Source organism: Dermacentor variabilis, chromosome 6 (genome assembly GCF_050947875.1).
Source record: "Dermacentor variabilis isolate Ectoservices chromosome 6, ASM5094787v1, whole genome shotgun sequence".
NCBI classification, from domain to species: Eukaryota; Metazoa; Arthropoda; class Arachnida; order Ixodida; family Ixodidae; genus Dermacentor; species Dermacentor variabilis.
The window spans coordinates 69,263,409-69,278,596 of NC_134573.1; the positions used below are offsets into that span (position 1 = coordinate 69,263,409).

The 15,188-nt window shown below is 50.8% G+C and overlaps 1 long non-coding RNA gene across 1 annotated transcript; it reads left to right on the forward strand.

Moving 5' to 3' along the window:
• The first annotated feature begins 213 nt into the window (after positions 1-213).
• On the forward strand, positions 214-13,713 carry LOC142584203 (uncharacterized). The gene is made up of 3 exons (XR_012828725.1): positions 214-281; positions 2,276-2,327; positions 13,645-13,713. It is a non-coding gene; the product is annotated as an uncharacterized LOC142584203 (long non-coding RNA).
• Positions 13,714-15,188: the final 1,475 nt, after the last annotated feature.

A 15,188-nucleotide genomic window follows, 5' to 3' on the forward strand; every position in this document is an offset into this window, starting at 1 on the left:
CCAAACCTGCATGGTGAGGGGCTCACTGGCTCTAGACTACACCAGAGTGGTAAGCACACATTATGCGAAGACCTCTGACTTTAGCACTAATAGTACTTTGTAAAACACCTTCTGATGACAAACGGTTGGCATTACGTTTTCATTTTGGCTTCAGGATAACAAAGAAATATGCATGTGGCGCATAAAACATATTTCAATGTTTCTTTTCTGTCCAGTATATTCGCTTGCGATTCAACGGCACCATTTCCTTGACGGCATGTTTGATATACATATTCCTCACGGTAAGTCAATATCCCTAACGATAAATCATTTCTCTTTCCATTTCATGAATGAAAGATGCAAGAGGTAAAAAAATTCGGACAGCAGTGTGCACGACAGAAAATATGTGACACATGGAAAGTAAATATAATGTACCTAAGTATAATTCCTCTTAGACATGTTCGTCATAGGTATGCGTGTGCAGCTTTAACAACAAAATGCAGTGTGATTCCACGTGGCAGTTAAAGGATTGGCTTGTAGAAGTTGAACGTGACCGAATATGGTGTTATCTTAAAGACAACCTCATCTCAAGTAGGTGTATGGACTGTTTTCTTCTTATTTTGATGTAGTGTACATCGTGACGCCTAGCGCGTAAAGATCAAGCATACATAGACCCATTTTAACACATTTTCGCCAGTTGTATGGACTGCAGTAGCCAGTAGGCACTTTCTGTTCAACCCAAGCATACACGATAAAGCGTAACACTTATACGACAACACTCTAAGAGCATCGTTTGTGTGCTTGCGTGTGCTGGTAACTCTGCCTTGCGGGGAGGGGGGGGACAACTGATTGTGCCTTATATATGACAGGAGCGAGTCAGAGAGGAAAGGCGACGCTAGAAACTCGTTTTCACCCAACCGCGTCGAATGTGCCCAATGCCCTCTGGAGATCCCTGGCCGTCGCCACATTAGCCTATTGACAGCTGTAATTATCCGCGACTCCCCTCAGAAGCATTGCAGAAACTGCAGCACTGCAGTTTCCATAGAAGAAAGTGCGGGTGGGTGGGGGTGGAGGTGAAGCTAGAAGGCAAGCAAAGCCTACTTCTACACGACGGCGGTTGCGGGGAAACTAGATAAGCTTAAGTTCAAGGTACAGTACAGTACGTTGCTGCTATTTCTGAAAAATAAATATCATGCAAATATGTCAAGCGGACAAACTACGCAGGGCGTGCAGAAGCTGAGCCGCGTTAATTAAAGCGCACCGCAAGGTCCAGGCCACACTACGGAAGCGATCGACCATCATATTAAGACTTCTGTGCCCGCCGCGTTAGCTTTGCGGCTATGGCATTGCTAGAGGTCGTAGGTTTGATCCCAGTCGTGGCAGCCACATTTCGATGGGGGCGACATAGAAAACGCACGGTCGCTTAGATTTTTGGACCCTTTTAAAGAACATTACGGTGTCAAAATAATCCGGAGTCTGGCACTACGGCGTGCCTCATAATCCGATTGTGGTATTGGCACGTACAGCCCCATAATCCAATTAAAGTTTAATACTGCTGCCACGATGCGATGTGCCATGTGAGGCAATGACTATGCTCAACCCTCTCAGAGGTAACGCAATATGGCGCACAACAACGCCTCAAACAAACACATCTCCCTGTGTGTTCTGTGTACTACACAGAGAAAGAGCAGTAGTGCCCTCAAGGCAACGTTTAACACGAACTCACCACTCTCGTGTTAGCTAAACGTTGACGAAATTAAGCTTTAGCCGTCCACATTACTGCTAATTATCGTCAGTCAAAGCATCCAGCACGGAATGCTTCACTTACATCGATGGCCACAGTGCGTGGGACCTGCATAATATTTTTTACGCCCACAACAAACGCTAGAAAAAAGAAAAACCCACGTAACTATAACCGGTAAAAAAAAGACAGGAACCATGATGTGTTAGAACCAGTGTGCAGCTAGACGCATCTGTAGAGCGGCAGCTTGTTTACGCTAGCTCAAAGCGCTTTCGCCTATAAATAGCCCCTCACAGCCGCAAGTGAAATGTAAAACTGTAGTGGAGGATGAATTCACTTTACTGCATTGAACAGCACCATCGTGAAAGTTAATATTGCAAGCTTTTGGAACACGTAAACTTTGGTATCAAGTTTTGCTAGCCAAATTTGCGAAATGCTGTGGCGTTAAGAACACATTCGTAGTCATGAATTTTATGCAAGTGTTACTAACATGGCTGTCTCCTGAATCTGGCAGCTTTTGGTCTGTGATATTAAGTAGCCCATTTCTTCTTACAGTTAAGCATTGGAGCCCTGTCTGTTTTTGCTGCATCACTCGCACTCTTGACAGGTAAATTTTAGACCTTACGCTTTCTAGAAGTCTCGTGAAGGGACGAGAAGCGGCGTGAAATATAGCAGATAAATTATTTACTGAACAGAGAACTTCATTTGCTTACGCAACGAGGCCTATAGAAGGGTAAATTAAGTTCTCGCTGCGCAATGAAAGCGCATATTTATCTGCTCTACTGGTCCACGTTTATAAAGCAATAACATTTCATTTGTCAATAATCCATTTTTGAAATGTAGGTGTTCGACTTATGAGACATGTTCTATTAGTATATGTTTTTGTTTGTGTGAAGTCGCCGAATACCTAACATTTCTCTGAACACGAGTGGAATATCAAAGCGAATTTCGATAGATAAAAGGCTTGTTTGCGCTAATCCGCAACTAAGTCTGCAATTAAGCTAAGTTGCGATGCCAAATGAAATGATGCCCCCGCCGCACACACACACACACACACACACACACATATATATATATATATATATATATATATATATATAGAGAGAGGGAGAGAGAGAGGGACAAAGCTTTTTCTTCCTTCAATTTGATACTGTTAATGCTACAAAGACCACAGACAAAAGTTGAATTGAAATTAAAGGCGTGTGTACATATAAGCGAGTATTTTTTGCAAGGGTTTGTGGAATTTCATACCGAATGAGGGACATGTGAAGGAAACGGTGGGGAACGCGCATGAGCTTGAAGTGGCGTTCGATGAACTCCAGCAAAAGTCAACGCTTGCATTTAAAAGTTCTGTTAAGCTGATATTTCTGATTGTCATGCGTGACATGAAGCTAAGAGGATAGCCGTTTTATACAAACTTCAAAAGGTTCATTTTTGTGCTTCGCAGGTAATACTCATATTTTTCTGTTAGAAAATTGACATATGTTTTTCGTTGGTTTGTATTTGCATGATAGGGGCACTATAACGTAAATGTATCCCAAGGTGTTTGTTTCTATTCCATTTTTGCAGTCAGCCGTCCACGATCTGTAAAAAAAATTGTCGGTTCACCCCCATTTAGCCTGCCTATCCTGTGACCTCACGAAAACCGCGTGAACTCCCCACCTGCAATGACGTGCACACACTGATTATGCATGATTCATTCGCAATAACGTAAAATATTTATTTGCGGCTCTACGCCTGTTTCGCCATTAGCCTACCACTATTATTCAAAACCTTTCGGGCTGCACCCCCTCTTGCCTGTATATCACGCGACGTCCCCAAACTGCGGAGGCTCACCACGTCAAACTCAAGTGTACGCGTTAAGGTTGCATTAATATGCCAAACTGAACATCGGTGAATTTAAGACCCCCAGCCCTCACTGGGGCTACCACTACAAAAAGACCCAAGGCCGACAGCTTAAGAAGCTCATCTCCTCGTTTAAGCTCACGCTGCTCACCGATCCGGTGCATTCCACACGTCGCGGTAATTCGGTCTCACGCGACACTTTCCCGGACCTCTCACTCACCCGTAACATCCACGAGGCTACGTGGGGGAATCGCGACAAAACCCTTGATAGCGATCATTTTCTGCTCCGCATTGCCTTTACACCACGACAGAAATTGCGCCAACACTGGGGCCAGTCCCGTATTACAGACTGGACCAAGTTCAGATCTCAAGCCTTACCCCCGATCCCTGATTCAGACGAATACGCGGCGTGGGCGTCCTATGCCCTTCATACGCAACGAGCGCACACTCAGACCCTTGCCACCTCTAACCTGACTCCTGCTATCGACCCACACTCCTGCATCTCTAGGATGCGAGACAAGCTGAAGGCGAAACAAGCTGAACCGTAAACTCCACCACCGTATCGAGGAGCTCACCACACAAGCGGCTGCCTATTCTGTGCAGCTTGCCGATTCAAGTTGGACCGACACCCGCACGAAGGCAGCAGGCCAGATGAACTCCAAGAGTACATGGTGACTCTTCCGGAGCCTTCTGGACCCCTCCACCACCCGTGGAGAAACACAGCGTCAACTCAGTCGCGCCTTCCATGCCTATCAGGGCACGACGGATCAACTGGCGAAGGATCTCTGCGACCGATACATTTGTCGCATGGTCGACCCCGTGGGCCCGGAATACACATATTCTGGTTCCTTCAACTCCAACCTCGACGCTCCATACACGCTTCCCGACTTGTGGGCTGCGCTGGTGAAAATGCGACGGGGCACGGCTCCCGGCCGGGATGGCATCACAGTGTCGCTCCTAGCCAATCTCCCCGACCAGGCTCTTTTGTCGCTGCTCCACCTTATTAACTCGATATGGGACGGCTCGCCGCTCCCATCAGAATGGACCTCATCGCTGGTCACATTCAACCCCATGCCGGGCAAGCCGGTTAGCATTGAGGCCCTGAGACGCACCTCTCTCACCTCTTGCGCCGGCAAACTCATGGAAACTATGGTCTACGACCGCCTTTCCGCCTACCTGGAGAATAGGGAGACCTTTTACGACACGATATTTGGCTTTAACCCGCATCTGTCGGCACAGGAAGTCTTGCAACAACTTCACCACAATGTCACAGAGCCGACTACTATGGGCCAAAATGACAAAGCCGTTCTCGCTCTCGATCTTCGGGGCGCGTTCGACAATGTCAAACATAGTAGCATTCTCGCTAAAGTTTCCATAACACACTGCGGACAGAAGACTTTCGACTACATTCGCGTTTTTCTTTTTCATAGCGCCGTCTTCATCCGCCTCGATTCCACTGAACACGGCCCGTACCCACTATGCACACGGAGTACGCCTCAAGGAGCGGTCTTTTTACCTCTACTCTTCAACTTGGCCATGCTGAACCTCCCCTCCCTCCTGCGCAAGGTCGAGGGGATACACCATGCGCTCTATGCTGACAAATTACAAATTGGACGAAGACCGGCTCTCCGGCTCAAATTGAGGAACGCCTACAACAGGCGGCCCTTCTAGTGGACAATTACGCTGCTTCTTGCTGCCTAGAGGGTTCTCCATCCAAATCGGTCCTCCTATCAGTCTCCCGCCTACCACGACCCCAGTCCAGGACCTTCGGATTCTCGCGATTCGCCTCTCGTCCTCCCTGGACCCTAAGGGTACCATAGCTGCTCTCCGATGCACCAGCGAACAAGTGAGTCGTATGATTCGGCGGGTCTCTACCAAGCGTGGCGGCCTTCGAGGGACCCAGTCCCTCCTAGTTGGCCTAAGCGTTTTTGATGAGTCGGGTCCTCCACGCCTCACCCTACCTTCGCCTGCGTCGTCACCACGAACACCAGCTGGATATTCTTCTCCGCTCCATGTACAAGCGCGCGCTGGACCTCCCCACTACTACTTCCAATCGCCGCTTTGCGGCCCTGGGGGTACACAACTCCTTCGCGGAGCTGCGGGAAGCCCATCGCGTCAATAAACTCCCTCGTCTGTAGCAGACGCCTTGCGGGCGCCGCCTGCTACACTTGGCCTCAACACAATCTCTAACCTGGTCCCGCCCTCCCCGATACCGGAACTCTGGCGCCAGAAGCTATGGGTGAAGCCACTCCCCCGCAACATGAATCCCGAACAACAACCCGGTCGCAGGCAAGCGCGTGCCGCTGCCCTTCAGGCGAGCCACTCCGAACGCCCCGGCGTATTCTACGTAGACGTCTTGGGCCCCTCCCCCTCAGGTCACTTCACAGCCGCTGTGATCACCGAGGGTCACCACGTCGATGGCCTCTTGTTCAGTGCCGGCACAGTAACTCATGCAGAGGAGGTTGTCATCGTTTTGGTCCCCTCCCACTCCACCACAGGCCCTATCTTGACAGATTCGCGCTCAGACTGTTCTCGATACATCCAGGGTTCCATCGCCCCCCTGGCGGCTAGCCTCCTTGGGGCCGCCTCCTGGCGCTTCAACCATCACTCCATCAGAATATTCTGGACCACAGGCCACACAGGCCTTCCCGGCAACGAGGCGGCGCATGCCGCTGTCCGCGCTTCTTTCCTCCGGGCCGCTGCCCCTTCATGTCCTGTGTCGGATCCTGGCAACTAGAGCCTCACACGCTACAACGATATTCTGGATTATTATCGCACTTCGCGCCGACTCTACCCTGACCCTGCACGCGGTTTGGCGAAAGCGGACGAACGACTACTACGCCGCCTTCAGACCAATACTTTCCTTAGTCCGGCGGTCGCCCGGCACTTCATGTCGGAAATCTCAGGCACGTGCCCGACTTATCAGGTCTTTGCCGATACCTTTCACGTTGTGGCTTTGTGCCACGCCACTTCACTTTCCTCCTCATCCCCTTTCCCCACGCTGCTTTCCCCACGGAGTGCAGGCTCTGCTGCTCTGCCTTGGAAGCTCAACGTTCCTTGCTGGCGCGCGCCCGAGCAACGGCCATCTCCAATGTCGTCCAGGTCTAGGGGCTGCCACTCAGGCGCACAGCAAGAAACTCTCTTATTAACTTCTTGAATAAAATGTTTCTACCACCAACAACTGAACGCTCTTTCAGAATAATCGAAGATGGCCCCTTTCCGTAAGCAATGAATGGTCGCTGCTAGAAGATAACTCTGGCACTGGCTACTTGCAGCTACCAAGGAGAATGGATTGTTTTTCCTAGAATTGAATATTTGCGTAGCTGTATAACGTTGTCGGGCCCTTTCGACACCTATACATCGCTCTGCCAAGTGTTCTTCGTTGACGATCCGTTTTAGCGGCATTTTTAACCTTCCATTGGATGCCACGGCGACTTTCGAGCAGTTGCCGCAAGATATATAAGCAAGCCGCAGCATGCCAATCGCAGACGCTGGCACCACCTGCCTCAACCGGTTATTTACTTTCACTGCATTAACTCAGTCCCACTGAAACCCTCTCAACTTCTGCGCGTTCCTGGCCTATATCGTCAGTCAGCCAAGGAGGAGGAACAACTTTATTTGCCACTGCAGGGTAGGAAGTTAGGGCAGGTAGGCCTAGTGTGGCTCCCAGATGGGGGCGACGTCTTGGACCCACGAGACGAGCGCGAGTTGCGTGTTCTTGTCTGCTCTTGTCAGCAGCTGGTTCCAACCCTCCTAGGAGGGAGCTGGAAGTAATGATTGTGGTGGAGGGTTACCCTCGCATCCCCACAGAACGTGTGCCCGAGTGGCGAACACTCCATGGTCGCACTTAGTACAGACGGGGTCGTAATACCCTCCAGTGATTAAATATAGCCTAGAATGACTGAGAATTGAATCGGTCTGCAGTCTGCGAAGCATGGTGGCTTGCGTTCGTTCGAGGTCGGGGTGGGGAGGCGGGTACACGCGTCTCGTCTCCTTGTAGAAGTTGGTAATGTCAGCATAAGATTTAGGGGCCTCTGCGAGCGCATCTGGGTTCGAGGGGCCGGCCTCCCGGTTAGTTAGGCCTCGGGCTAAACGGTCGACCCCTTCGTTCCCAGAGTTCCCCGCGTGAGCAGGTACCCACACTAAGCTTACAGTCCTGCGGAGAGCGCAACCGCGGAGTACATGTGCGGCGGGGAGACAGAGTGAGTTTTGTGAGAAATTTTTGATGGCTTGTTTAGAATCACTGAGAACCGTGCGTGTGCGGGGATCCGCGATGGCTAGCGTGATCGCGATCTCTTCGCCAGCGGTGGAGGAGTGTGTGCGCACTGTAGCGGCACTGATGAGAGTGGTGGTTGGCGTCGCTACGCAGGCTACGTATGTGTTAAGTCTTGGCTACTAGGCGCGAAAACACACACGACACAAGGAAGGAGACGGGGCAGAGTGCCTGTAAGCAGTTGTAAGTGGCGCTCTGTCCCGTCTCCTTCCTTGTGTCGTGTGTGTTTTCGCGCCTAGTAGCCAAGATGAATTGTGACCAACTCGCCCAACAAGACGTGCTTTTAAGTGTTAGAGTCACATTTCGCCTCGTCCACGTACATAGCATGTTCGTCGGCGGAGTAGGTTACGTCTAAGGCTTGTGCCTTCAGTTGGCGGCGCCTATCGTGACGGCCGGGTAGCATATTCTTGGCCAAGGGTTTTATGACCAGCCGACTGAAGACTCCAGTCGGGAGGGGAGCAGTGGGGTGGATGTCACCTGTAGGGTTGATGTTGAGACGATTAAGAATGTAACGACCGTGTTCGGTGCGAAAAAGACGGTGTATCTGTGCAGTCTTGTGTGCCTCTATCAGCTCTGTGAGGGTGTTGTATACTCCAAGCTGGAGGAGACGCTGTGTGCTAGCGGACTGGGGCAGTCCCATTGCCGCCTTGTACGCCGAGCGGATGATGTTATTTACCGCCTCTTCATCTTTGCGGCGGAGGTGGTAATAAGGGTATGTGTAAACAATCCTACTAATGAGGTAGGCTTGTGTGAGGCGGCAGAGGTCGGTCTCCCGCATTCCCCTGCGGCGAGTGGCAATGCGGCGGATTAGGCCGTTGATTTGGTAGGCTGTGGTTCGGAGGCGTTGGATGGCTTCCGAGTTCTGCGTGTTGTTCTGCACCAGCATGCCTAACACGCGAATGGTCTGTACGGGGGCTATGGGGTGGGTGGCAATGGGGAGCGTGATCGGCTCTTGAGGGTCGGGGACGGGTCGGCGAACACGTCTGTCTCATATAACTAACTGTTCAGACTTGGTGGGCGAACAAACGAGACCGTTTGCCTGCACGTAAGTGTGGACGGTGTCGATTGCCTGTTGAAGCGAATCTTGTATCTCCACGTCCGAGCCAGAGTTTGTCCAGAGGGTAACATCGTCGGCGTATATTGAGTGCTTAATGTGGGGTATGGTGTCGAGAAGTGTGGGAAGGCCTCGCATAGTAATATTGAACAGGAACGGGGACAAAACAGCTCCCTGTGGTGTTCCCCGCGTGCCCATGGTGACTTTGTCACTGCAGAGGTCTCCAATGTGGAGTTCAGCAGTGCGGTTGTGAAGAAATTTAGCAATATAGTTGTAGGTGCGAGTGCCTACATTCATCTGTGAGAGGTTGGTCAGTATAGAAGCGTGCGACACGTTGTCGAACGCTTTACTGACTTCGAGGCCGAGAATGGTGCGTGTCGCCCTGATGGGACCTGGGTCGAATATGTCGTGTTGTATCTGCCACATGATGTCTTGGGTAGAGATTCCAGCCCGGAAGACAAACATGGTGGGGAGGGGAGGAGATCTTCGTTGTCGGCGTGAGTGTGGAGTCTGTTCAGAACTACGTGTTCCATGACCTTCCCCAGGCAAGACGTGAGCGAGATGGGCCGGAGGTTGCCCAAATCGAGTTGTTTGCTCGGTTTGGGTATGAAGATTACTTTGGCATGCTTCCAGGAGTCTGGAAGGCGACCTTCATGCCAGTGGTGGTTGAAAAGGTCCGTAAGTGCTGCGACCGAGTGGTCGTCGAGGTTGCGGAGCATTTTGTTGGTGATATGGTCATCGCCGGCGCCCGCGGTAGTCTTGATGCGGTTGAGAGCGGCACGGACTTCCGACGCCATGATGTCTCTGTCCATGTCTGGGTTCTGGGAGCCTTCGTAATTTAAGGGGGTGGGAATGTAGGTGGAGGTGTTTATGTATTTGCCTTTCAAGGTAGCGAGGAGTTCCTGGTTCGTGCCTGGAAACGCGTGTATGACGCGATTCAGGTTATTTTGTGATGCAGACTTGGTGTGGGTCGGATCAAGCAAGTGCTTCAGCAGAAACCATGTGTTCTTGCATCCCAGCTGCCCGTCGAGTCGGTCGCAAGTCTGATGCCAATGTTCCTGACTAAGTTTGGTGGAGTAGGCTTCGATCTCTCGTTCGAGGCGAGCGAGGCGAAGCTTGAGAGGGCGGTTGTGTTTGCGTCGAAGCCAACGAGCGTGGAGGCTGCGCTGGGCCTCCCACATATGCATGAGTTTAGCATCTGGGGAGGGGCCACCCTCCTCCTGCGTGACTGTGGAGGTGGCGTTGGCTGCGTAGCGGAGCAGAGTATCTGTCCATGTGTCGAGGTCGTCTATGGGGCTTTGCGGACGCTGAGCTCGTACGTATCGGAAAGTGTCCCAGTTGGTGTGTTTGAATGTGCGGCGGGGGCCCTTGCTGTGTGTGGCTGTGAAGGTAGTGCTGAGGACATAGTGATCGCTACCTATGTTCATACCGAGATTTTCTCAGCGCGCATCTGGGATGTTGCGGGCGAAAGTGAGGTCGGGGCAGCTGTCTTTCGTGATGCTGTTACCGAAACGGGTAGGCCGTTCGGGGTCGAGGAGGAGCGTAAGAGCCAAGGTTTGGGACGCTGCCCAGACACCCACTATGAGCCATTGTCTGGGCAGTGTCCCAAACCTTGGCTCCTTTACGACCACAGGCTTTGCTGGGGTCGCCCCACTCGGCGTGTGGTGCGTTAAAGTCACCCACTATAAGTAGCATCTCGTTCCGCGCGGTCGCACACGCCTTGCGGAGGAGAGTGGCTACATTAGTGCTCTTGTCACTTGAGGGGCTGTACACGTTTAGGATGTTGAGTGGGGATTCGGTTCGGCTGTTTGGAAGGACCTGCACGAAAGTGTGTGGGACTTCGGAGTAGTCAAGCTCGAGTTGATTGGCGGTGAGGTTGCGGTGTACAAGGATGGCGGTGCTCGGGCGGAGATCCGGCGCCACCGATTGGTTGTAAGCGGTATAGCTGGCGAGTTTGGTGTCGGTGTATGTTTCCTGGAGCGCTATAATGTGGGGTGTAAATGGCTGGGCCTGCAGGGTATACGCCAAGGCTCTCCGCTTTGCCTTGAAGCCCCTGCAGTTCCACTGCTATACTATGATGGGCGCGCTAGCCATCGCGTTTCCTGTAGGGTTCGGGACGCTGCGGAAACGCTACGTTGGTTTTGATAATAACGCCAGCAGACGCGCGCGCGGCTGCACTCTCGCTAGAGGGAAGCGCACAAGGCGACTGAATGGGCTTTGGTGTAGTGAGGGTCTCAGTTTGCGGAGGGCCCGTTAGGCGGTCGAGGCGTGTGGTTAGGGTGTAAATATTGGCTGCCATCTTGGTGCAGCCTTCAATGAGCTGGTCGATAGTGTGGGTCAGCCGTTTTAGGACGTCCTCTATTTTAGATAGGCGGGCGTCGAAGGTTTGGAATTTTGCATCACGGTCAGAGGTAGAGAAGGGGGGAGCTGCCTTGCGCTTATTGCACTTGGGCTGGTCGGTGTTCATATTGGGGTCAATGGTGGGGTCGGAGGTGGGAGCGCGAGCCACCTGCTGCGGCCGCGGTTGTGGGTGCGCCTGTGCAGACTCAAGGCTATGAATTTTAGCATTTGCCTGTGCTAACTGTAGCTGTAGTTGTTTAACCATGTCTGCCAGTTCCCTTACCTAGGGATTGGGTAGTTGGCTTGTGGCTGGTGGAGGGGTCTTCCACGCGACCTGTTCGGTGGACTTGGTATCTAGCCCGTCCTTGGAGGTTGCCCGGGAATCCCGAGAGCGCGATGGGGAGCGGCTAGGGCTGTTGTGACTGGAGCCGCTGCTTCGCAGTGGTGGGAAAGCGTCATCTCCTGGGGGTCGTTGTTGGCGGCCGCGGCTCCGAGAGCGAGACTGATGGCCACGTGACAAGGTGCCGGGGCCAGTTTCAGTGTCCGTGGAGGATTTGGAAGATTTAGGTCGGTTGGTAGGCACGAAACGGTATTTACAGCTTCTACTGCCAGTGGGATGCGGGCCTTCGCATACGATGCACGTGGCTTGACAAGTGGGTGGTTGGCCGACTGGTTGAGGTTCGTGGACCGCACCGCAGCGGCGGCAAGTGCGTTGGCGCGGTTGTGGGCACACATCCGTTCTGTGACCTAGCTTGCGACAGTTGAAACAAGCCTCCGGGCGCCCCTTGTAAGGGAAGACCTCGAATGTGAAGCCCAAATACCGCATGTATCGGGGCAGCTTGGTGTTGGCGAACGTGACGACAAAGTGTCGTGTCTGGCCCATACGCCGCGCAGCAACGATAGGGATGTCGGGATTGCGAGACCGAAGCTCGGCAAAGAATTCGGCGTCGCTTTCATAGCTCTAAGCCCGGTACAGAATCCCCCGCACGGAGTTGTCTGGGGCTGGGGCATAGGCGGCGACTGGGACTTCTGTGGTGTCGATGGTGATGGCGCGGACCTTGGCGTAAGACAATGCACGAGCACTGTCAGGCGTGCTCACTGTCACTGTGTTGTTAGTAGGGTGGATTCTAACCTGGTCGGCAGTAACTGCCAGGAATTGGTCGACGTTGGCGGCTGCGTAAATGGCAACAGCCAATCGGGCGGGGCCGACGGTGTGGAGGTTGAGTGTGCCCTGCGGGCGAAGGACTATCTTGAGGTCGTCTGAAGGCAGGCGGGGAAGCGAGCGCTTCCTGGTCGGCGGTGGAGGGCGGCCGCGTTGCTGTGCATTCGGGGAAGACATCGTCGTGGCCGGCGTCTGGGCTCCGCCAGGTTGTTGTTCAGGTGGAGATGGGCGTCGGTAGTGGCGTTGCATCTGGAACGCCGTCCATGTGCCGTCGGATAACTCCACGGCGGTGATATCGGAGCCTTCTACGGTGTAAGGCATCTTCGATGCGGCGTTGGGCGCGGCAGGGCGCGGCGTCGCCACCGCAGCTGCGCGCGAACGCGTCGAGGTCGTGGCAGCTCTTAGGCTTAGATGCCGCAGCAGGTTTAGCCAAAACACAAAGGTCGAAAAAACATGAAAACTTGCTTGCCTTCGTCAGCCAATTAAGTAGCCAGAACCTGTCCAGGTAAATTATACAGTTGGCTTTGTAAGCCAACATAAGGGACCGCCTATGTACGAGTACGGTGTTTCATTGGGTTGTTGAAAGAACGGCTGCGGGTCACTATCCTATCCAAGCGTGGGCGCTTACTTATACTTGACGTCAAAACATTGCAATACGAGCAGATGGGAACAGGTTTACGCCATAAGACACTTGGAGAATTATTTTCTCAAAGCGGTGATATAGGTGTTTTTAAGATCACCCGCTCTTAAATGCAATTTGCGTACATAGGGCAATTGGGAAGGCTATGTTCGAGGTGAATTTCTACGAAATAGCAGCAAAAACCTTGACCCATTGCCTAAGTTCATTTTTTTTTCGCATGTCGCGTCACATATGCATTCTTATGGCCGGGTTATAGGCTCACGTGTGATCCAAAAACGTACTTGTGATTTGATTAAAGGCAAATATGTGCTCAAAACCTTCACCACGGAAGCAAATTTTTAGTCGCAATTATTCGTAGTCATCTAGGAAGGTCTACAGGTGGGGTACAGAGACGCCAGACGTGCAGCTATTTCTTCTCATCCTGACGTACTCCGATAGACTTCGGCAGCCAACGTGATTAGGTTAACTTAACACAAATTGAAAAAAAAGTCCTCGCGCTCCTTACGCAGAAGCGCATATTTATTCTGTTGGGTACTCTTGTAAGGATTCCACGATAAGGCGTAGTTCGGTGACGGACAAAGTAGTATCTTTGTAACGCTTCTCATTTCAGTGCTCGACATACCGCTTGTGTGGTGCAACGTGTTCATAGGGATGTCGGGGACGCTGTACACAGCACTGGTAAGCCATACTCCGAGAAACGCATCTGTTGCGTAAGATTTTTCGGTGCACGCTTTTCCATCTTTTCACGCTGCTTTTTTCCGAGGTTCAAGATACGGTGTACAGGCTGACGTTAGACAAAATTAAGGCAACCATTGTTAACGCTCACTATGAAGTGTTCGCAGAGATTCTCAGAGATTAGACATCTGACAAAATTACGTGCGGCGATAAAGGAAGGGTCATGAACGAGTGACTATGCTTTGTGTAAACTTGCCCTCGCGAGTAAAACTGTTCGTTTCAAAGGTTGCCTGCGCGTCGAGAAGAATGTCACATCTGAGTGCAATTTGCGAATCTTCTGTGACTCACATTTATGTGGTTAGGCAGTTTCGGCGCGCCTTTACGTTTAAAAACACAATTTTCGCTCCGGTGAAAAAAAAACAAGAAAAGAATTTCATTTTTATTATATACTGCATGTGACACTATAAATTCCTGATTTATGCTATGCCAATAGCTCTCTCTTACGTGTCGTTCCAAATTACTGCCACGTAAGAGAAGAATTCTCACTTTTAGGTTCCTAACACTTATAAACTTGTTCGGACATTGTTTAAATATGATCTAACAACAATGAAATATATTACCGGGCATGCTTCCGTGTGTTCACGAGGGTTGGTGTTCTGCTTAGTCCTCGGCATGGCATCTATGTATTTATGATATCCCCAACACTTTTCACTCGCATGTTGGCCTCATAATGTTCGGGAACGACTGCCATTTCGTGGCTCAAGAATTGTCGCAGAAAACATTTGGTTTAATAAAGCTTTTACACCTCTTGAGGAGCAGTGTCCGAAACGTGAAACTCAAATGAATTTCAGTAATTCAATGTACATGACCATTTCACATAGAAACAGTCATTCCAATTTTCCTAGCAAGCTATATAATAACGAGCATTGCCAATACATTGAACATAAATATCTCTGTGGTATTACTAAAAATACATAGTGTAATAAATAAGTGGAAAATATCCCTTTTTTCTGAAGGGAAGCTGAGGTTCTAGGTCATAAATAAAGATCTCTTTCGGAAATGTAGAGCTCACAGCATGTAAAACATTACTTGGACAGCATTAGAGCACTATTTTGGAATTGTAGATGCACATAAAGAAAACTTAGGCTATTATCTTTTCAGTCGTTTTTTTCCTATTTCGTTTCATCATTTTTATAGCTTCTGCATTCTTCGGTATTAGTTATCTGTTACTGGTGTTTATATACATATTGTTATGATAATTTATAAGAAGCCTGTTTAATCTAGTTGTACTAATCTTATCGCCCTCTTCCTCTGTAATGTGCCGATGAACCTTGCGTAGAAATAAAACAATAAATGAGCTGGAGCGATTCGACAGGATGGATACAAGGTTCGTTTACTCATGAAAACCAACCTGCAAAGAAAGTTAGCGTCTGCTTTACTGGAATTAAAAGCTCTTCAATGTTTGTCCCAGTGTACAAA